Source organism: Lampris incognitus, chromosome 11 (assembly GCF_029633865.1).
Source record: "Lampris incognitus isolate fLamInc1 chromosome 11, fLamInc1.hap2, whole genome shotgun sequence".
NCBI classification, from domain to species: domain Eukaryota; kingdom Metazoa; phylum Chordata; class Actinopteri; order Lampriformes; family Lampridae; genus Lampris; species Lampris incognitus.
In genome coordinates, this window is record NC_079221.1 from 15628883 (window position 1) to 15652444 (window position 23562).

General features: G+C 44.5%; 2 gene segments (V, D, J or C); both read right to left on the reverse strand.

Moving 5' to 3' along the window:
- Window positions 1–23562, reverse strand: part of LOC130121274 (Ig kappa chain V region Mem5-like) — a 216805-nt gene that overhangs the window by 99952 nt on the left and 93291 nt on the right.
- The window catches only part of LOC130121272 (Ig kappa chain V-III region MOPC 63-like), a 95953-nt gene that overhangs the window by 2203 nt on the left and 70188 nt on the right, over window positions 1–23562 (reverse strand).

The following is a 23562-nucleotide window of genomic DNA, read 5'->3' on the forward strand; positions in this document are numbered from 1 at the left end:
TTCATTGCAGTGAGAGCTGGAATTCAAATGAACTAAAACATAATTTGCGGATATCAGAAATTAAAATCATTTGTACCAGAAACGGGATATTAAGTAGTTAAAGTGCCAATTGTTGAAATAAATATTATTTTAAATATCAGCATTTGGAAAATAACGGTTGATATCAAAAATTGAGTTTCTGATATTAACAACTGAACTTCTTAAACAACAACTGGTATTTTAACTACTTAAAATTGAATTATAACTACTTAAAATTCAATTTCTGATATCAAAATTGCATATTTTAACAAGTAGAAGATGAATTTGTGATAATAATAAAGGACATTAAAAGCTGGAACAGCTTGTCATATTTTCCTTCATGGATATCCACTGGCCAAAATGTTGATCCAGTACCCACAGTGATTTCTGTTTTCTTGGCCATTACAGACTTTGCATTGTCCTCTATAGTGTGACCCCTATAGGCAATACATCTAATGTGTGAATCCCTACACATTAACTGTTAATACTGTATAGAGTTCCCTGTGTTTTAATTGTGTCCTTTCAAGATGCATCTGGCATAAATGACAAAAATTCCAAAGGTTGGTGATCAAAAGAGTTCCATAAAATTACACCACATATGGAAGAAAAGGAACGGGTGCATATGGTGTTACTGAAATGTAACCTGAGAACAGGGCCTGTTCAAGTCTTTTTGGGGTCCTAAGAAGAATTTGATTTGTCCTCCTGGTGTCCAATAACCACTTTGTTAATTGTATGACTTCACAGTGTAAGAGGCAGCTTAGTTGGCTTTAACCTTAGGTCTGCCCTGCCTACATGGGAGATATTTGTACAGCCTTCTATCAATGTGTGATTGCACAGCCATGAACACTGATATTACTCTGACAATAGTAAATCCCTGCATCCTCAGACTGGACTGCCGTGACAGTCAGGGTGAAGTCACTCTCAGATCTGCCGACGCTGAACCGAGAGGGAATTCCTGCCAGAAGGGTGTTCCTTGTGCCAGTCAAGGCTTTGGGGACTGTCATAACTGCAACAAAATGAATCACTTTGCACGCTGGTGCCGCTCCCCGCCTGCAGACCCACAGGCTGCTGCAGTTCCTATCAACACAGTTCAGAGCCAGCGGGCCTCATTCAGCCACTGCACATGCCTTGTGGGCGGAGCCTACATATCGCTCCTCGGACGTCAACAAAGCCATCATCCCCGACAAATACCCCCTCCCCACAGCTGAGGAGCTGACTAGCCATTTCCATGGCTCCACAGTTTTCAGCAAAATGGATTTACACCACGGTTACCTGCAGGTTCCCCTGGCACCGGCCAGCATGGACCTCACAGCTTTTGTCTCACATGTGGGAGTGTTCAGATACAAGCACATGGCTTTCGGGCTGTCATCAGCCCCAAGCTGTTTTCAGAAAATAATGTCACTCTTCCCAGCTGGCATTCAGGGGGTCACCATCTACCTGGAGGACGTGGTGGTACACACACCCTCTGCCACACTGCACAATGCTTGCCTGGAACAGGTCTTCCAGCGCTTCAAGCAACACGGGGTCACACTGAACACTGAGAAGTGTGTGTTTAGTGCCAGGGAGGTCGAGTTCCTGGGTTTCCGGCTCTCCAAGGGGGGTATCACCCCAATCATGTCCCACACAGAGGCCATTCTGTCCCTGCCGGACCCACAGTCACTGTCCCAGCTGTCCTCTTTTCTGGGGATGGCTGCCAACTATCTCCGTTTCATGCCACACTACTCCGACTCAACGACCCCCTTGTGCCAGATGCTACGGAAGGATGCTGTATGGGATTGGACCCCAGCATGCCGGGAGGCTGTAGGCATCATCAAACAGCAGCTCACATCCCCGCCCACTCCGGCCCATTTCAGCCTGTCTGTGCCCACCATGGTCACCTGTGACATCTCTGGGGTGGCACTTGGTGCAGTGCTCTCCCAGGTCCATGAGGGAGTAGAGCGTCCAGTGTCTTTTGCCTCCCGGGCACTCACTCCGGCAGAGCAGAAGTACTCAGTGGGGGAGAGGGAAGCTCTTGCCTGCCTGTGGGCATGCGAACACTGGCATGTCTACCTGTACGGCAGGGCTTTCACTATCCGCACAGATCATCAGGGGCTGACGGCTCTGCTGGCGACCCGAGGTTCGGGGCAAAGGCCCATGAGACTACTGATATGGGCGGATAGGCTGAATCAGTACAACTTCAGACTCGAGTTTATGCTGGGGCATACCAATACGGTGGCCGACCTGCTGTCCTGAGCCATCTCTCTGACCAAAGAGGTAAGAGGGGCGACATCAGAGGATGACGATGACGACGACTGTGTCCACATGCTGCATGGGCCCCTCAGCACAGTAGTCACCCTGGCCGAGCTGCAGCAGGCATCGGCTGAGACACTCACAACCCTTCGTGCTTACGTCCAGGATGGCTGGCCTGCCAAGGTGGATGACAGGCTGCTCCCCTACCATAAAGTCCGCGACGAGCTCTCCTGCTGGGGGGAGGTGTTCCCCTCCCATGGCCACCGCACCATTGTACCAGAGACTCAAAGGGCTAGAGTGCTGCAAAGGGCACACGATGGGCATCTGGGTGTGGTCAAGGTGAAGCAGCGCTGCAGAGACACCATGTGGTGGCCTCACATAGACTCTGATGCAGAGGAGCTGGTGCGTAACTGCACCTGCTGCCTTCTGAGTGGGAAAACTACCACAGCACCCCTCACTCCAACCCTGTGGTCGTCCACGCCATGGGAGCACATCCAGATTGACCTTTGTGGAGAGCTCCACGGGGCACCCAAGCATGCCTGCTACTTGCTGGTCGTGCATGACCTTCATTCGAAGAGGCCGTCGAACTTGGCTCCATCACCTCACACACCATCATCGACTGCCTCGACAAGCTGTTTGAGTGCTGGGGCCTGCCCAGTGTCATTACGATGGACAATGGACCCCAATTTCCATCGGCGGAGTTCTCAGAGTTTCTGTCAGTGCGGTCCATCAAGCACATCAGGACAGCTGTGTACCACCCGGAGAGTAACGGAGGGGTGGAAAGACTGAACAAAACTCTCAAGAATGGAATTCCAGCCTGTCTGGAGGAACGGAAAACCTTCAGCACTGCACTCAGCAAAACTCTCCTGACCATCCGGGCATCCAAGCACTCCACCACGGGGGTGACACCAGCTCTGCTCATGATCAGGCGGGAACTAAAGCAACGACTGGACCATTTGAAAGCGGAGCCAGCCACTGCACACGAGAGCCCAGGGCTCCAGAAAGCCACAACTCAGGTCCGAAGCTCACAGGTCTGGATGAAACAGAGGTTCGATGCCTCCCGCTGAGTACAGACTCCCTCTCTGTCTGTGGGGGACTGGGTCATGATCAAATACACCCACCGCCAGAACAAGCTGCGGTCATACTGGTCGGAGCCCCATCAGGTGACTCAGCAGCTGGGACCGGCTACCAACAGACTGAACAGTGGGACTCGTTGGCACTCAAACCGCCTGCATAGGGTTGTAGCCCCTACAAACCCTGCATCATCCCTGTCCCCAGCTGCTGCTCTCAGTTGGCAGCCCAGACCAGAGGCAAACTGGGTGGGTGGTAACCCACCACCATTGCCAGGCCCTGTTCCCCAGCCTGCTCGCCCTCAGAGGGTGAGGGTTCTGCCTGCCTGGCACAGGGACTATGTTACGAATGGTTAAGGGACATCTAGGGTAGGGACTGATATGTTATGTTATGTTACTTTCCAAGGGGGGTGGGGGGAGAAAATGTTGTGTCTGGTTGGGTGGTGTTATGCCCAAGTCTGACTTGTATGGTTGAGCACTAGCAGTTACCGTGCCTTTGAGAGGGGCGGGGAGCAGTGTGATTTACGGCAAGGTGAAAAGTGTCGTGAGTTGATGTTGGTTAAGTAAAAGTTGTAAACGTGGCTCTCGGTGTGGTCATTGACTGAACATAATAAGGGAGAAAACGGTTCCGCCATTATACTCATGCAGCGCTCTACCCACGTGACTACGGCAGTTTGATTAACTTCAAAAATACGCTTGATACGTGCATACAACTTATGTGACAAACACATTATCCTGTTTACAGTTTCACAATTCACATTCAGTGCATTTGGTATGTTTGTGCACACCACTGTGTTGTGGGACTACTTTATTGTTCGCATTAATACAGTGGCCTATAAATGCTACGTTGCCGCTAGAGGGCATTCAGTGTAGCGAAAGCGCATCTGATTGTAGTGTGCCCATGTCACAGTCGTTCTCTATTAAACCAGTAAACTTATATCTTGCCTCCTCGTGATACTGCAACCTACTGTACATGGTGTCAGAAGTCTACGTACCCATAGCCACAGAAGACAATCGGACGAAATGGCAAAATTCTCACCGCCAGAAAACTTTGATTTCACTCACCCAGAACAATGGCCGGAGTGGCGTCAACGCTTCCAACGTTACAGGACTGCAACGGAGCTCCATAAGACGGAGAAGTACAAGTCAGTACGTTGCTCTATTCGTTGGGCAAAGACGCTGAACAAGTCTACAAGACGTTCACGTTCGGAGCGGATGAAAAGGAAGATGATTATGAAACGGTGTTTCAGAAACTAGAAAATTATTTTGTGCCCAAAGTCAATGCTATTCACGAACGCGCCAAGTTTCACCAGTGGATGCAAAGGCAGGGTGAGTCCGCAGAAGAGTATACTAGGAGTTTGCACGAGCTGGCATCCACATGTTCATTCGCGGCTGTAAAGGAGAAGAATATCCGAGACAGACTGGTCGTAGGGATATTTGTCAGAGAAATTACAGTTGATGCTGGATTTGACTCTAAACAAAGCAGTCGAGCTAGTGAGGCAGTCAGAGCAAGTGAAGAGTCATGTTAGCGAGCAAGGAGCTGCAGCTAACTGTAGCACACAGCTAGACGAAGTGGCTAGCAGCAGATACACACCCCGTGGTGGTGAGGGAGAACGGCAGGCTATGACAGGACTGGACAAAGAAGAGCCACAAATGCACAAGGAACAAGAGGTAACACAAATGGATACAAGTGTAACAGATGTGGCAGACCTCATGGAAAAGCAGACTTTTGTCCTGCCAGAAATGTAGAATGTAGAAACTGTAGAAGGATAGGCCATTATGCTGCAGTATGTCTCACCCGTGTGGTCAATGAAGTAACTACACTGCAAGAGGAAGTAGAAGTGAGACATTTTCTAGGAGCGATAAACCAAACAACTGACTCAGACAAAGCATGGACTGTGAAGCTGCCAATAAAAGGGACTAATGTAAACTTTAAAATAGACACGGGAGCTGATGCGACTGTCATATCTGAAAGCACCTTTCAAAGCCTAAAACAAAAACCCCAACTGCAGAATGCTACGACCCACCTTGTGAGCCCAGGAGGCAAACTGATGTGTGTAGGGCAGTTCACAGTCACAACCAGAGTAAAAGGCCGCCAGTTTATGTTTACAGTATATGTGATAACAGGGTCAAATGTTAACAATCTGCTAGGCAGGAACGTAGCAGTCGCCATGGGCTTAGTGAAAAGAGTAGAGGAGCTCAGTAGTGCTTGCCCACCCCAGATAGGTCTCTTAAAGATAGAGCCAATCAAGATAAGCCTGAAAGAAGATGCTGAGCCGTATAGTGTCAATATGTCTCGGCGTGTCTCGGTACACATGCTTCCTAAAGTGAAAAAGGAGCTGGACAGGATGGTTAAAAGTGGCGTGATAGAGGAGATCCAAGAGCCAACACCTTGGTGTGCAGCCATGGTTCCTGTCCCAAAGAAGAATGTAGAGGTGAGAATCTGTGTTGACCTCAAGCAATTTAACAAGGCGGTCAAAAGAGAGAAGTAAGTCCTACCTACCATGGACGACATTCTTCCAGAGCTAGCCAATGCACAGGTGTTCTCACTCTTAGATGCAGCCAGTGGCTTCTGGCAACTGCCACTAGATGAAGAAAGCGCCAAGCTCACTACTTTCATCACACCGTTTGGAAGGTACTTCTTCCATCGGGTCCCATTCGGTATTACTAGTGCTCCAGAAATATTCCAACGAGAAATGTCAAAGGTCCTACAGCACCAGGAAGGCATCGTCGTCTTCATGGATGACATCCTGGTATATGCAAACACGCCAGAGGAACACGAGCAAAGACTTCAGAACACGCTCCAGACGCTCGAAGAGGCAGGATTACAGCTCAACAACGAGAAATGTCTCCTGCGCCAGACACAGCTCCGCTACCTAGGACACATCATAGACAAGGATGGGGTCCGCCCAGACACAGCGAAGGTCGAGGCCATCACACAGCTGGGGCAACCAAGGAACATCACAGAACTCAGACGGGTGCTAGGGATGGTCCACTACCTGGGCAGGTACCTTCCACATCTATCGGAAGTGACAAAACCACTCAACGACCTACTGAGAGGAGACACGGCATGGGTCTGGAGTGCAATACAAGACGAGGCCTTCAGAAAGGTGAAGCTGCTCATCTCAGAAGCACCAGTGTTAGCCTTCTATGATACCACCAAGCCCACAATAGTCAGTGCTGATGCTAGTAGCCATGGCCTGGGGGGGGGGGGTTTACTACAGGACCACGATGGACAGTTAAAGCCAGTGGCATATTGCTCACGAACCCTCATGGCCACAGAGGTGCGCTATGCACAAATAGAAAAAGAATGTTTGGCAGCTGTGTGGACATGTGAAAAGTTCTCTAGGTTCCTCTATGGTTTATATAGCTTTACCCTTCACACAGACCATAAACCACTCGTACCACTGTTCAACAACAAAGACCTTGATTCAGTGCCGTTACGCTGTCAGAGGCTACTTATGAGGATGATGCGGTTCAATCCAACAGCAGAGTATGTTCAGGCAAGCTGCTGGTTGTTGCTGACACTCTCTCCAGACATCCAAGACCGGCAGTCACCCAAGAGATCGCAGAGCTCATCAGCGACATCGGGGCACTTGAGGAGGCAGTCCACACTACGTGGCCCATATCACCCAAAAAGCTAGACATGGTCAAAGAGCAGACCGAGCAAGATGAGGAACTACAGATGGTGAAGCAGTACGTGTGTGCTGGGTGGCCCAAACACGCAGCGGATATCCACCAGGTAAAGCCATACTACAACGCACAACAGCACCTCTCTTACTCCCAAGACCTGTTGTTACATGGAGAAAGAATAGTCGTACCGCGAGCTATGCGCAGAGAAATACTGCAGCGCATTCATGATGGCCACCAGGGCATCGTTAAATGCAGGAAGCGTGCCCGACAAAGTGTCTGGTGGCCTGGGATAGGGAAAGATATTGAGAACATGGTCAGTAGTTGCAGACACTGTCAAGAGTCAAGGCCAAGTCAAAGGAGAGAACGTCTCATGACAACTCCATTACCAAACCGCCCCCGGGAGAGGGTAGCTGCGGACATCTGTGAGGTAGACAAGAAACATTACTTGGTAGTTGTAATTACTTTTCCAGATATATAGAAATAGCCTACCTACAGAACCTGTCAGGAGAGACTACCAGAGCACGCTTAAAGAACATGTTTTCACGCTGGGGATGCCCTGATGTTCTTGTAACAGATAACGGCCCACAGTTCACTGGACAAGCCTTTGACCAGTTTGCTACTGACTTTGATTTCCAGCACATCACCTCGAGTCCCCACTATGCTTAATCCAATGGAGAAGCAGAAAGGGCGGTGCAGACAGCGAAAAAGATCCTGAAACAGCCTGACCCCTTCACAGCTCTGATGAGCTACAGAGCAACACCACTTCAAGCCACTGGAGTGAGCCCAGCACAACTCATGCTGGGCAGGCAAATCAAGACAATGGTCCCCACACTCAAGTCAAACCTACAGCCGGCATGGCCAGACTTCGAGCAGGTGAGACAAGCTGATGAAAGGGCAAAACAAAGCTACAGACGAACTACAATAGGAGAAACACTGTAAGAGACTTACCAATACTCCATCCGGGTGCCAGAGTGGCTGTTAAGCTGGACAATGAGCAGGGATGGGTGAGAAATGCAACAGTCATACGACAAGGTGACACACCTAGGTCTTACCTTGTACAGACGGAGAGAGGGGTCCTTCACCGAAACCGACGTCACCTGAAACCAATCACTAGCACTGCCGCGCTTCCACCTGAAGAAGGACAACCTGAAAGCGATGTACCACACCCACCTGCTGCCAACGACAACGTGCCAGACCTACCTGCTTCCCACGAGGATCTGCCTGCTGCAGCAGAGGTATCACAAGCCCAAGAGAAATTGACACCTCGTGGCCGAGTTGTTAGACCCCCAGAAAGATTTAAAGACTTTGTTCCAGAATAGTACACAGTATGCATTGAGTGGCAGAATAATCCACTGCAACTGTGCTGGTGACTGGCAGTCTACCCGGATCATCTTAGAGTAGGACTAATTCTTGTTTAATTACTTGTTGATGTTCAGTTTGGAAATGCAATCATTTTGAAATGTTTCCTAAGTTAACTTTAACAAAAGGTTTCCTTATAATATGTTCATATAGAAAGCACTGTCTCAAAGACTCAAAGGAAAGGAAATGTGTTGTGGGACTACTTTATTGTTCGCATTAATACAGTGGCCTATAAATGCTACGTTGCCGCTAGAGGGCATTCAGTGTAGCGACAGCGCATCTGATTGTAGTGTACCCATGTACCAGTCGTTCTCTATTAAACCAGTAAACTTATATCTTGCCTCCTCGTGATACTGCAACCTACTATACAACCACTAACCTGTAATACGGGTGAAATAAGCTGACAGAGAAACGTAAGCCGCTTTTCAGACGCTGCTCTCAATAGAACGATGAACAATAGCGATCGCCGAGCAACAACCACTCACTCCAATGCTGCGTACGCTCCAAAGTTAGGGCCCCCTACTGGCTGGGAGGGAAAGTGAATCAATATTAACCAACTTATTATTATTCTCCCATGAATGGAATTTAATAACACACATATAAAATGTGACCACATATTGTGTGCGTCCTTGGTTGGACCGGATGGCTGGGTGCAGGTTTGGATAAAAGCAGGTACAGAGAGTCTGAAGCGGGCGGCAGAGAGGGTCATGATAGGGGTTGAAATCATTAAGGATGAAACCATAGGCCCATTTAGAGTTTTAAAAAAATGAATTCGGAGTGATAATATGATTTTTTTTGTGTGGCAAATACCTTACTTCATTTGCTGAGAAACAAGCCAGCTGCATTTAAGGAACAGCTCATGTTCATACATGACAACGTGCCATCGCAGGCCTCGCAACATTCAAGAGGTTGGCAGGAATGGAAAGGGTACACAAGTGACTGGATTATGGAGTGGCCAGCTGGTTCAACCAACATCAGCTGCATTGAGAACTTCTGGTCTTCTCTGAAATAGTGAATATACACTAGCGGAAAGCAGTATACCTCCAACGAAATGATCTGGAAGGGTCTCAGGATGCTGCAAAAAGCTTCACAAAATCTGTAATTGAAAATTTCAACCAAAATTATGGATGAAAGACTTGTTTCTGTGATTTAGAAAAAGGATGGGTGCATCTTGAAGTAGGCTGGATCTGAGACTTAACATTAATGATGCCTAATCTTTCAAAATATCTAAAAAAAGTGATTGATAATAACATGCCACTAAGTGTGTATGTTGGAGGGCTGTTCTACTGTCATATTGACTGACTGTCCAACAGAATCGCCAGATTCTCATCACATTTAAAATGTGTAGAATAATCCAATATCGAAGGGATTACAGGTTTAATGTAGGTTTATGGTGGGTTAGCCTACTTGTATATTTGTACCTCATCTCCTGAATCAGTGGAGACATATTTCAGACAATTGTAGTGGTTATGGGGATACATAATTCCCCTTACTGAGCTAGTAGGAACATTGGTTTACAGCTGGTGTTTTCTCGGTTCGGGTTTACAGTGATACACTTCAGCTGCGGGGAATTTTGGGGTTGTTGTAATGGTGGAAGGAATAAATGGTGCACGTTGTGTAGCCGAAAGAGAAAGTTGTCACGACTCCTGCTTGAGCCCCTCTACACAATCTAGTTAGTGTGTCAATCAACAAATTCATCTAGAAATGTCTTCTGATGGGTTCTGTCAAGCTGCTACAGACACGTTCTCTTTCAATAGAGGAAGGTTTTTGTGTAAGTTTTTATCACTGTGTGATCGGTACGGCTTCATGCTGTAGACAGTAGTAAACTGCTGTATCCTCAGCCTGGACTCCACTGATAGTCATGGTGAAGTCAGTCCCAGACCCACTGCCACTAAACCTCGATGGAGTTCCTGACTGAAGACTGTTTGTACTGTAAATGAGGAGTTTAGTAGTTTCTCCAGATTTCTGTTGGTACCAGGAGACACAGGGAGGACTGCAACCAGAATCAGCAGGTTGACTCAGTTTGCATCCCAGACTCACTGATTCTCCTACATTGACAGTTTTCATTGAAGGAGTCTGAGTCACAGTGACCTGACTGCTTGATCCTGAAAACAAAAACACACAAACAGACTGAAAGTGAAGGCCTTCATTCTCTCAGATGTACATTTGGAAATCTCTTCGAAAGGACTGATTTGTGACTCCATCCATCCATCCATTATCCAAACCACTTATCCTGCTCTCAGGGTCATGGGGATGCTGGAGCTTATCCCAGCAGTCAGTGGGCGGCAAGCGGGGAGACACTCTGGGCCATGACAGGGCCCACACACACACACACACACACACACACACACACACACACACACACACACACACACCTAGGGACAATTAAGTACGGCCAGTTCACCTGGTTGACATGTCTTTGGACTGTGGGAGGAAACCGGAGCCCCTGGAGGAAACCCACGCAGACACGGGGAGAACAAGCAAACCCCACACAGAGGACGACCCGGGATGACCCACCAAGGTTGGATTACCACAGGGCTCGAACCCAGCACCTTCTTGCTGTGATGTGACCACACTAACCACTGCGCCACCGTGACATCCATTAATGATCAATTGATATTAATTATTGTAACATGTAGTTAAATACATTATTAAACATGTTGTTGCATCAGGTTATATTTGGTTAAAATAATAATTATTTTACGTTGTTCTCAAACAAGGTAACGTGATTGAAAACACTGAAATCAGCTGTTTTCTAAACATATTCTGTGAAACACTGACTTTTATCAATGGATGGACCAATTTATTTTGTCCATTTTCTGACGAGATTAAACTTCAGTTTCAGAGGTTTGGGGGATTCAGTAATATTTCAAAATAAATCTCATACATTCATGTAATGTAGGATTTACTTTCCATTTTATTGAAATGGTACTTTTTGCATTTGAGGACAGCAAAGAAAAACACTGACAAAACTGAGAAATTTGAAAAAATATTTAATTTTTTATTATTATTTGTGCAGTAGTATGAAAGCAGTAATACAATAACAATAAAAGATTGGAAAAACAGACAATGCAATTAATACTAAATATTAAGTAAATGTTAACTAATAGTAAATATTAAATAAACAAGACCAAGTTCTAAACATTACTACAATTATATTTTTATTATTATTATTATTGATGTTGTTGTTCTAGAGCTTACCGTATGTTCCAGCTGGCAGATCAGTCACTGTGAAACAGAGGGAGGTTTTTGTATGGCTCTCTATCACCGTGTGAACACAGCCTGACTATTGATTTCGTGGTAACTCTGACAGTAGTAAACTGCTGTATCCTCAGCCTGGACTCCACTGATGGTCATGGTGAAGTCAGTCCCAGACCCACTGCCACTAAACCTCGATGGAGTTCCTGACTGAAGACTGCTTGTCCAGTAAATGAGGAGTTTAGGAGTTTCTCCAGGTTTCTGTTGGTACCAGGAGACACAGGGAGGGCTGCAACCAGAATAAGTAGGTTGACTCAGTTTGCATCCCAGACTCACTGGTTCTCCTACATTGACAGTTTTCACTGAAGGAGTCTGAGTCACAGTGACCTGACTGCTTGATCCTGAAAGCAAAAACACACAAACAGAGTGAAAGTGAAGGTCTTCGTTCTCTCACATGTACATTTGGAAATCTCAAAGAAAGGACTGATTTGTTACTCATTAAATCAAATAAACACGTATAATCCTTTTCTTAAGGTTTTGTTTTAACTTAAACTAAACAGTGTAAAACACAAACAGGGACTTGGTAGAAATAAAGCGTAGGTTGGGAAACACAAAGTGTTGAGATCAGAGAAAGTTTTTTCAGGAGAGAAAAAGTTCAGATGAGGAAAACAAGGAAGACAGTGAATCATCTCTGCCGGTCTTACCTTGAATAAAGGCAGCACATGTCAGCATGAAAATGGTGGTCAAACACATGGTTTTTACCTTTGCTGTCACAATGAACAAGTGTTGGTGATTTTGCTTTGGACTTGCAGAGTTATAAAGATTTCATGAGCACTGAAGCGTGTCCTTCAAATAAGAAGTGTCCTCTCTATGCAAATGACCTTCCTGATTAAACTGCTGTTAGTAGCAGATGTGTATATAATGTCCTGTGAGGAAACACCGTCTTGTGTGTGCTGCAGTCAGTTATTACAGTAGTTACCATCACCTTCTTTGACTAATGCCAAGTTAGATTAAGAAGGACATTATTTTGGATTAATAATATGAGAAAGACTCTAAAAACATTCCTAAAACCATAAGGAGTTATCTCTTTAATACTCCTGTATTCATGTTTTAATGCTGTTGACTTTGAGATCATACCGTTCACACACATTTACAGAAATCCTTTTCATGATCCAACTAAAACTCCTCTTGTGGGGACTTCTTTTGTGTACAAGTATGAGCTGCCCTATCTACGGTGCCATGAAATAGTATTTGCCCCCTTCCTGATTTCCTCTATTTTTTACATTTGTCCAACTATTTGATTCAGATCTTCATACAAAATGTAATAAGACGAACAAAACCTGAGCAAACACAAATTCAGTTTTTAAATGGAAATTTTTTTGACTTAAGGAAAACATTTATCCAACACCAACTGAAAAAGTAATTGCCCTCTTAGTTACTCAATCAACCTACTACTACTTTCGGCTGCTCCCGTTAGGGGTCGCCACAGCGGATCATCCGTTTCCATTTCTTCCTGTCTTCTGCGTCTTCCTCTGTCACACCAGCCACCTGCATGTCTTCCCTCACCACATCCATCAACCTCCTCTTTGGCCTTCCTCTTCTCCTCTTCCCTGGCAGCTCCATATTCAGCATCCTTCTCCCAATATACTCAGCATCTCTCCTCCACACATGTCCAAGCCATCTCAATCTTGCCTCTCTTGCTTTGTCTCCAAACCGTCCAACCTGAGCGGTCCCTCTAATATAATCGCTCCTAATCCTGTCCTTCTTCGTTACTCCCAGTGAAAATCTTAGCATCTTCAACTCTGCCACCTCCATCTCCGCCTCCTGTCTTTTCGTCAGTGCCACTGTCTCCAAACCATATAACATAGCTGGTCTCACAACCATCTTGTAAACTTTCCCTTTAACTCTTGCTGGTACCCTTCTGTCGCAAATCACTCCTGACACACTTCTCCACCCTGCCTGCACTCTTTTTCACCTCTCTACTGCACTCCCAGTTACTTTGGACCCCAAGTATTTAAACTCAAATGCCTTTGTCACCTCCACTCCTTGCATCCTGACCATTCCCCCTGTCCTCCCTCTCATTCACGCATAGGTATTCTGTCTTGCTCCTACTGACTTTCATTCCTCTTCTCTCCAGTGCATACCTCCACCTCTCCAGGCTCTCCTCAACCTGCACCCTACTCTCGCTACAGATCACAATGTCATCCGCGAACATCATCGTCCATGGAGTTACTCAATCAACCAATTAACCAAATTTAATTGCTCATTGGATTCAGTTAGAGCAGACACACCCAGGCTTGATGACTGCCAGCCCTGTTGAATCTAAACATGACTTAGATAAAATCTTACCATCAATGTGACGTAGGCTACAAGGTCTCAACAAGCAGCACACTATGCTGCCATCAAAATAAATTCTGGAAAAGATGAGAAAAAAAACGTCATTGAGATATATCAGTCTGGAAAGGGTTACAAAGCCATTTCTAAGGTTTCTGGGACTCCAGAGAACCACAGTGAGAGCTGTTCTCTCCACATGGAGAAACATTGAGCAGTGGTGAATCTGGCACTGTATGTGTGTGTGCTTACCTATCAAGCTCTGGTGCTAGCTGGCAGTAGGCTGCATAGGCTACAATATCCTGCTGTCCACAGCGCTCTGCGGTGACCATTTTCCATATGGTCTGCCTGTATAAGCTGGGTCCAACCAACATTTTCCTTTGTCATATAAGTTTAAAGGCCTATTATGAATATCGCTTGTTTTTCATATATATACTTACACATACATTCCAAAATGTACCAAATAGGGGCCTTAACATTGATGAATGTTTTAGTAAGTACAGTTTTACGAATGATTCATACATTGGGCAGAATTTTCGAGAAATGTTCCATAGATCCTTGGGGGCTAATAGTTTTAACCTAATATACACACAAACACAAACACACACACACATATATATATATACACATAAACTCTAAGCCATATTACATGAGTGTATATTCTTAGTCTGTTAATGACAGTGTTTGTGTATAGTTGCATATATCGTGATAAAGTGTTCTTGATGTGTGTGTTTGTCTTGTGACTATGGCTGATTCATTGTACTGCTGTAACATGGGTGTTTATGGGATGCATCGTTGTCGGGTGCTGTATTAAACTGTGTCTCCGTCTTTTGCCATGTGTGGAGCTATCGATAGATACATACATATTGTGCATACCGCCTTGCTGTAATTGTTTCTTGTAGTATGCTGTCTGGAGAATGACACTTTCCAAGCCCCTTGAGGGTTTTTAGGCAATTCTCCTTCACATTGTCTTGCCAATAACACATTGTCATCATTTTCTAAGTTTTCATATGTGTAAAATAAAGAAACAAACCCCACTGACGTAAAGGACAAAGTCAGATCCTTCCACTCCAGGACCGACCTGGGGCCCGATGGGGCCACAAGACTTCTCTGACTCACTGCACACCTTACATTGCACAATCAGACCTGAGGAGAATAATATGTCCCTTTTACCCAAAAACAAACCCACCTGTTTGGAGGCTTATACAGTAGTCCATTATAGCCCTGTATACTTTAACATTTCAATACAAACAGTCCAACTGATATGATTATTGCTGTTGTTCTTCTTTATTGTTATTCCTTTTTTTGCAGTAGTAATGGATGGGCGATACAGCAGATTTAGGCTCTACACCTATTCTCATTTCATTGCTTTGTCATTGACAAAATACGACAATCTAAAGGGCTCAGTCTGTAAAAATCTTACAGATACTGAATGATGAATTTCAGATAACAAGTCGCTTATTAAATTTGGAAATCCTCCAACTCATTTGTGTACTGTACTTAAAGAGATATTTCTGTTTAGTCCTACTGTAATAATGCATTTTTCCCCACATTTTGTCAAGTTGTCATTGTGCGCTGTAGGAAAACACTACACAGTATTAATACCCACTCATAGCCTGTCACCTAGCAGCAGGCTCCAGCAGTAGGATTTGTACCTGCCCCATGCAGGTCCACAGGGACCATAATGAGCTTAGCATCCTGATGAAAAAATCCCACCTTTCTTTTATGCTTCCATCTCTCTGTGCTCTCCTACAACTCTAAACCCTCCCTTCCCCCCTCTTTTGCTTCCCTGTTTCCACCCATTACCTCTTAAATTGAAGAGGGAAATCAACAGCCCAGTCCAGAGAGGCTGATCTACTGCTAAGACTCACATGGAACCGGGATCCTTAACACGACCAGATGCTGGAGGTGAGTGTCAGAATGTTTTTCCATTATTTCCTTTATCCAGACCGCTTATCCTGCTCTCAGGGTCACGGGGATGCTGGAGCCTATTCCAGCAGTCATTTGGCGGCAGGTGGGGAGACACCCTGGACAAACTGCCAGTCAATAACAGGGTGTGATTGGTGTGTGTGTGCGTGTGTGTGTGTGTGTGTGTGTGTGTGTACACACACACACACACACACACACACACACACACACACACACACACACACACACACACACCTAGTTACAATTTAGTATGGCCGGTTTACCTGACCTACATGTCTTTGGACTGTGGGAGGAAACAGGAGCACCGGGGGAAACCCACGCACACACGGGGAAAACATGAAAACTCCACACAGAGGATGACATGGGACAACCCTCAAGGTTGGACTACCCCGGGGCTCGAACCCAGGACCTTCTTGCTGTGAGGTGACTGTGCCACTGTACACTGTGTTTATATATATGTATATATGAGAGAGAGAGAGAGAGAGAGAGAGAGAGAGAGAGAGAGAGAGAGAGAGAGAGAGAGAGAGAGAGAGAGAATGATGATAATGGTGATGATGCAGCTTGAAAAATGAAACACAATTAAAAATATGCTCTACCCACTCCTCACCTGTAGGTGTTGTACAATGACGGGGCCACAGTGGGTGACCTCTGCACATGGCTGCACATGCGTATTGTCCGGAATGAGACAGTAACAGAGATTCTTTGTTAAATAAAACTGAGTTTAACTGAACCTTAAGTCATAATGGTTCACCACAGATAATTTACAAGTTAAGGAAATGGTGGTGATGGCCAAAATATTAAAGGTTTTTGTTCTTGCTGCTTTATGGCCAACCTGCTTTGGCAAAAAAAAAATCTTCGTCTTGGGAGAAAAGGCATTTTGTATATATACATGGGAGTCTTACACCCATGAAAACAAAATGCATGTCTTGTGAATGCTACAAGCCGTACTAGACCCATTGAGGAAATGTCAAATCAAGTCAAACCAACGATCCTTCAAAAAAGAAATAAAGAAAAAAAATGTGCCAGTAACAACTTCACATACTGTTTTTGAATTTTTGAATGTCGCAGCTCTCCCTTCCCCATCGGACGTTGTGTACGTGTTGAGCATGACGAGGAAGTAAACGGTATGTTATTTCCCGAGTAGGTTTACTGACAGCTGATGATTGCTTACGGCATGAAACAGGCTTGTACTGTCTCATAAAGAATTTACTTGACTCACTGGATTATTTTGCTCCTTATACACACACACACACACACACACACACACACACACACACACACACACACACACACACACACACACACACACACACACACACACACAATATGGACAAAAGTAATGGGAAACCTGGCCATTACACCTTACACCTACAGGAGCTTTTATGACATCCCATTCTGAATCCATAGGCATTTATATGGAATTGCCCCCCCCCCTTTGCAGCTATAACAGCTTCCACTCTTCTGGGAAGGCTTTCCACAAGATTTTGGAGTGTGTCTGTGGGAATTTTTTGCCCATTCATCCAGAAGAGCATTTGCGAGGTCAGGCACTGATGTTGGATGAGAGCACTTGGCTCGCAATCTCCGTTCTAGTTCATCCCAAAGGTGTTCGATGGGGTTGAGGTCAGGGCTCTGCAGGCCAGTCAATCTTCCACACCAAACTCACCCAACCATTTCTTAATGGACCTTGCTTTATGTACTAGGGCACAGTCATGCTGGAACAGAAAAGGGCCCTGCCAAACTGTTCCCGCAAAGCTGGAAGCATAGAATTGTCCAAATGTCTTGGTGTGCTGAAGCATAAAGATTTCCCTTCATTGGAACTAAGGGACCTAGCCCAACCCCTGAAAAACATCCCCATACCATCATCCCTCCTCCACCAAACTTTACAGTTGGCACAATGCAGTCAGGCAGGTAACGTTCTCCTGGCATCCACCAAACCCAGACTCGTCCATCAGACTGCCAGACGGCGAAGCGGGATTCATCACTCCACACAACACGTTTCCACTGCTCCAGAGTCCAGTGGCAGCGTGTTTTACACCACTCCATCCAACGCTTGGCATTCCTGTAAACCAGGTGGCCCTAAATATCCCAGCAACAGCATTTCCATTCAAAAGAGTGACATCCCACTTTGAATATCTCGGGGTGGCGGTGCCTTGCTCCTTTCACATGCTATTTAAATTAAATTTCACACCTCTGATTGAGCAGTGCAAGCAGGACATACACCGCTGGCGCTCCTTACTTCTATCGTTAGCTGGTCAGATTAATCAAATCAAGATGAATATTTTTCCTAAATTTCTCTATTTTTTCCAAAGTATTCCAATGTTTATTCCTAAAAAAAATTTTTTTTTATTACTGGACCAAATTCTCTCTGGATTTATATGGGATGGCAAAACCCCACATATTCGTAAGTCATTTCTACAAAGGCCGAAAAAGTTAGGAGGTATGGCCATGCCTCACTTTCTTCACTATTATTGGGCTAGCAATATCAAAAACATTATAATGTGGGTCAGGGATGATGCAGAAGCTCCACTCTGGGTAAAATTGGAATATTTTAAATTGAAACTCCCGTCCTCAATCTCGGCCCCTTCACCACTTAGCGCTGGCTCCTTTGAAAATCCTGTAGTTACCCATACATTAAAGATCTGGGTACAGTTTCACAAACATTTTGGGTTGCAGAACGCTTCACTTCGAGCTCCTATTTTTGCAAATCATCTTTTCACCCCCTCCATGTCAAACCTGGCTTTTCGGGCCTGGCATGGGAATGGCATTAGGGTTGTTAAAGATATATATACAAACAGAGTATTTGCATCATTTGAACAATTGTCAGAAAAGTGTGCCCTGCCACACCCCCATTTTTTTTCAATACCTTCAGGTTAGGTACTTTGTACAAAAAAGGCTATCACCCTTTACCCGAGCAACCTCAAATCACCCCCTTATATGCTCTTTTAGGATGTCATACTCGTCTCAAAGGGGCCATCTCTTGGATATATGATGTAATTAACACTATTAACCCACAATCTCTAAACAACCTAAGGACAATTTGGGAACAAGACCTAGGCCTGTTTTTGCAGAAGACCAGTGGACTTCAATTCTCATCCTAATATACTACCCATCTCCTTGTGCTAGACACGGTCTAATACAATTTAAGATAGTTCACCGTCCTCATCTCTCAAAAGAGAAACTGGTAAGGATGTACCCAAACATTAGTCCCACCTGTGATCGACATAAGACTACCACTGCAAACTGGTTGCACGTTTTGGTCACGCTCAAGCCCTCAGACTTTTTGGGAAAAGGTCTTTGAATCCCTTAGTGACATGTATAATACGACAATTGTACCTAGCAATATCAAAAACATTATAATGTGGGTCAGGGATGATGCAGAAGCTCCACTCTGGGTAAAATTGGAATATTTTAAATTGAAACTCCCGTCCTCAATCTCGGCCCCTTCACCACTTAGCGCTGGCTCCTTTGAAAATCCTGTAGTTACCCATACATTAAAGATCTGGGTACAGTTTCACAAACATTTTGGGTTGCAGAACGCTTCACTTCGAGCTCCTATTTTTGCAAATCATCTTTTCACCCCCTCCATGTCAAACCTGGCTTTTCGGGCCTGGCATGGGAATGGCATTAGGGTTGTTAAAGATATATATACAAACAGAGTATTTGCATCATTTGAACAATTGTCAGAAAAGTGTGCCCTGCCACACCCCCATTTTTTTTCAATACCTTCAGGTTAGGTACTTTGTACAAAAAAGGCTATCACCCTTTACCCGAGCAACCTCAAATCACCCCCTTATATGCTCTTTTAGGATGTCATACTCGTCTCAAAGGGGCCATCTCTTGGATATATGATGTAATTAACACTATTAACCCACAATCTCTAAACAACCTAAGGACAATTTGGGAACAAGACCTAGGCCTGTTTTTGCAGAAGACCAGTGGACTTCAATTCTCATCCTAATATACTACCCATCTCCTTGTGCTAGACACGGTCTAATACAATTTAAGATAGTTCACCGTCCTCATCTCTCAAAAGAGAAACTGGTAAGGATGTACCCAAACATTAGTCCCACCTGTGATCGACATAAGACTACCACTGCAAACTGGTTGCACGTTTTGGTCACGCTCAAGCCCTCAGACTTTTTGGGAAAAGGTCTTTGAATCCCTTAGTGACATGTATAATACGACAATTGTACCTCAGCCCATTATTGCCCTGTTTGGATTGAGGCCAGAGGATGCAGTGTGGTCGACTGAAATGTGCAATGTGGCGGCCTTTACTACTCTGTTAGCTCGATGTCTCATCCTCCTCAATTGGAGGAGAGTGGTGCCACCATCCTATACAAGATGGCTTAAGGAGGTTATGTTTTATCTGAATCTTGAAAAAAATCAAATTTACATTGAAGGGGAATGCAAATAATTTGGAAGAGTCTGGATGCCTTTTCTTACCTACTATGATAACCTAACCCAAATAACAGACCGGGATAGTTCATAACCTAATCATTTCTTGGTTGGAGCAGAACTGTAGCAGTCAAATGAAGAATTAGTTTAAAAAGATAAAAATTATTGTATTTTTTAATTATTAATTAATTTCTAATTTTATTTCCCCCCATGTCTGTGTTTATGTGCATGAGGACATTGTATATCTGTCACATATTTATTTGTACTTGATGTCATTTTGGAGGATGTGGGGGGGCATGGTAGGGAGCAGGGAAGGGACGGGAATTATACTGGATTTATTTCATGATTGATTCTGAAATTGTATAATGCAAATCCAATAAATATAAGTTAAAAAATATACATTATTAGAACTTGTGGGTTACGTTAGACAATGTTGTATGAAGGTTCCTGCTAGCTGGGTCGCTGTCTATGCAGAGACACTGTGGACAATAGGACATGTCCTGTAGCTTTAGTTAGCAGCCATTCTTGTTATTGTCTGTTTGTTTCTTATGGGTGCAGAAATCTTCTCAGGCAACACTTGATTTGGGATTAAATTCATTTCCGGGCCACAACAATCAGGAATGTTAGGCAATAGCAACTGATTTTAGGGAGATTATTTGCATATGTAGGGGAGCTTGTATTTGAATATTAATAAAAAAAACCCTGAAAGAAGTTTTTTTTTAAACATTTTTTTCAGTTAGGTCATGAACTGGATTTCTGTTCAAGTGTGTGAGCGGGATAATCTGAATATCATGAAATCAAAGCAGGAAAATTTCAGACATTTTCTTAATCAAAGATAATTTCCTTCTTAATCTAACTTGGCATTAGTCAAAGAAGGTGATGGTAACTACTGTAATAACTGACTGCAGCACACACAAGACGGTGTTTCCTCACAGGACATTATATACACATCTGCTGCTAACAGCAGTTTGATCAGGAAGGTCATTTGCATAGAGAGGACACTTCTTATTTGAAGGACACGCTTCAGTGCTCATGAAATCTTTATAACTCTGCAAGTCCAAAGCAAAATCACCAACACTTGTTCATTGTGACAGCAAAGGTAAAAACCATGTGTTTGACCACCATTTTCATGCTGACATGTGCTGCCTTTATTCAAGGTAAGACCGGCAGAGATGATTCACTGTCTTCCTTGTTTTCCTCATCTGAACTTTTTCTCTCCTGAAAAAACTTTCTCTGATCTCAACACTTTGTGTTTCCCAACCTACACTTTATTTCTACCAAGTACCTGTTTGTGTTTTACACTGTTTAGTTTAAGTTAAAACAAAACCTTAAGTAAAGGATTATACGTGTTTATTTGATTTAATGAGTAACAAATCAGTCCTTTCACAGAGATTTCCCAATGTACATGTGAGAAAATGAAGACCTTCACTTTCAGTCTGTTTGTGTGTTTTTCTTTTCAGGATCAAGCAGTCAGGTCACTGTGACTCAGACTCCTTCAATGAAAACTGTCAATGTAGGAGAATCAGTGAGTCTGGGATGCAAACTGAGTCAACCTACTTATTCTAGTTGTAGCCCTCCCTGTGTCCACTGGTACCAAGAGAAACCTGGAGAAACTACTAAGCTCCTCATTTATAACACAAACAGACCTCAGTCAGGAACTCCATCGAGGTTTAGTGGCAGTGGGTCTGGGACTGACTTCACCATGACCATCAGTGGAGTCCAGGCTGAGGATACAGCAGTTTACTACTGTCAGAGTTACCACTATATCAATAGTCAGGATGTGTTCACACGGTGATAGAGAGCCGTACAAAAACCTCCTTCTGTTTCACAGTGACTGATCTGCCAGCTGGAACATACGGTAAGCTCTAGAACAACAACATCAATAATAATAATAATAATAATAATAAATAAAGAACTGCAAAGCAATAGTGTGAATGCCCATTCACACTAATAATAATAATGATAATAATATTGTAGTAATGTTTTTTCTTCGTCTTGTTCTAATATTTAGTATTTATTGCATTGACGTTTTTTTCCAATTCTATTATTGTCATCTTATTACTGCTTTCATACTAATTCACAAATAAATGATTGAATACATATTCTTTTCAAATTTGGCAGTTTTGTCAGTGTCAATTTCAATAAAATGGAAAGTAAATCCTACATTACATGAAATTGTGAGATTTATTTTGAAACATTACTGAATCCACCAAACCTCTGAAACTGGAGTTTAATCTCCTCACAAAATGGACAAAATAAATTGGTCCATCCATTGTTAAAGTCAGTGCTTCACAGAATATGTTTAGAAAACAGCTGATTTCAGAGTTTTCAATCATGTTGCCTTGTTGTTTGCGAGCAATGTTAAAGCATTGTGATTTTAACCAAATATAACCTGATGCTCCAACATGTTTAATGATGTATTCAACTACGTGTTACAATAATTACTACCAATTGATCATTAATGGTGCGATTATCCCCTTCTTTAAAATGAATAACAAAAAAATGGCAAAACAAAATTTCCTATTGTCATCCTTGCTTTTTTTTAAAGTTCAAAGCACAAAGTTTAAAGTTAAAGCAGTGGGCAGCTGCAGCACCCGGGGACCAATTCCAGTTCTATTATCGCTACTCCGTAGTGCTATATTTACATATTGCCCTCTGACCTCGCCTCTGGCGACGCTAGGCTCTGAAATTCACCGCTCATGCGACAGCATCCCCTAAGCCCCGCCCACAACTGCACTTGACATGCGTCACCACATCACTCGTCAGTTCGACTAGAGCCTCCTTCAAGGGAAGACGTATCGCGCTGAGCTCTGTTGCGGGTTTTTTCTTCATTGCTAGCTAGCTTAGCTATTTTCTCTATTTTGACAATAGTGCGGTTTTCTCCGTCACTATGGCTGGTGTTAACGTCGACGTCGATGTTCTTTTCGCCGAGTTTTATAGTGGTTGCCCCAGGGAGAAGGACGCTGGCGATTTCCATCCTTTTTGCAGCGACCATCCTAGCATGGCTCATGTTCGGGAGATTGCAGCTAGCCTAGAGGCGCCACCATGCATGGTGTGCGCTTCATGGCCGCTCAGTCGACGGACGAGCTGGGTTTCACACGCCTTTTCCACTCAGGTTGGTGCCGGTGTGATCGAGATCCCTCCCCGGCCGGGCTCGTTGGCTTCTGCTGTGCTACCTGGGAGCCAGGACCACATGTGCCCACCGGCGGTTCCGCAGGCTGCTACTCAAGATGGCGGATCTTGCTCCTACCAAGTCCCTGAGGAAGGGTCCGAGGAGGAGGCAAAGTTCGACGACTTTTTCCCTTTTTTTCCTCGAGAGGGCCTTGGCTTCGACGGGGACCACAAAGGTTGCCCCAGTCCATGCCTCGGTGACGCCCGGAACGGATCAGGCGTTCTCTGC